We start from the raw sequence: 809 nt of genomic DNA, 5'->3' as shown, positions 1-809 counted from the left end.
AGTAACCCCAGCCTCGGCTTCTTCCACTCCCCTCCCCAGAGCGGGGAGAGCCCAGGAGGTGGTCCGGGCCCTGCCCCGCACTCCAGGCCTGGGGCGGGGACGCTGAGAGGCAGCGCCGTTGACCGCTTTCCCTCTGGGGCGCCCGGCTCTGCCATCCCCCGGCCTCTGACCCATCAGCTTGGCTGCCCCTGGGGAGACCTGAGAGTGTGGCATGGGCTTCTCTGCCCTGGCACGGGCCCCACTGCCAGGGTCACAGCAGGCCAAGGAGGGGTGGCACCCTCATGGCTCTGGCTGCCTGCGCTCCTAGTGACTCTTATCCGACCCGAGGTGCTGCCCACCTGGGACTGATGGAGGGAGGGGCGGGCAGAGGACCAGCCGCACGTTCCTTAGCCAGGACCACTCATCCAGGCTCCGGCTTCCTGCCAGGAGCCCTGTCGCTCTATCACCCAGTGCGACTCGTGTGGGACTCCCCACGGCAGGTTTCAGAGAGAAGTTAAGCTCCGAAGTGAAACCCTTTGTCCAGTGATAAGAGAAATGGAAGTTAAAAGAAAATCCTGCCTCCGTTTTTTTGTGTTTTTTTCCTGAGGTGCTGCCGGAGGTGGGGCTCACTAGGTGGGGCCCAGGTGCCCTCAGTCGTCTGTTGCAACCAAGACCGGTCCTTGCACCCCTGGGGGGCGTGGGGGGGGGGCTCTCCGTCACACACCAGGAGCTCAGGGTCCTTTCCCAGCAGCAGGAACAGGGCACCGCCTGGGCTCAGAGACTGGCCTGCTTTGCCCGTGGGGGTTGTTACCTGCGAGCAGGAGCAACTT

The 809-nt window shown here is 64.3% G+C and overlaps 1 protein-coding gene across 1 annotated transcript in view; it reads left to right on the top strand.

Moving 5' to 3' along the window:
- LRRC47 (leucine rich repeat containing 47) overlaps positions 1–809 on the top strand; it is a 10,824-nt gene that overhangs the window by 1,557 nt on the left and 8,458 nt on the right. The gene's annotated exons all lie outside the window — the stretch shown is intronic.

This window comes from Myotis brandtii, unplaced genomic scaffold (assembly GCF_000412655.1).
Source record: "Myotis brandtii unplaced genomic scaffold, ASM41265v1 scaffold434, whole genome shotgun sequence".
NCBI classification, from domain to species: domain Eukaryota; kingdom Metazoa; phylum Chordata; class Mammalia; order Chiroptera; family Vespertilionidae; genus Myotis; species Myotis brandtii.
This window is presented reverse-complemented; position numbering and strand designations above follow the sequence as displayed.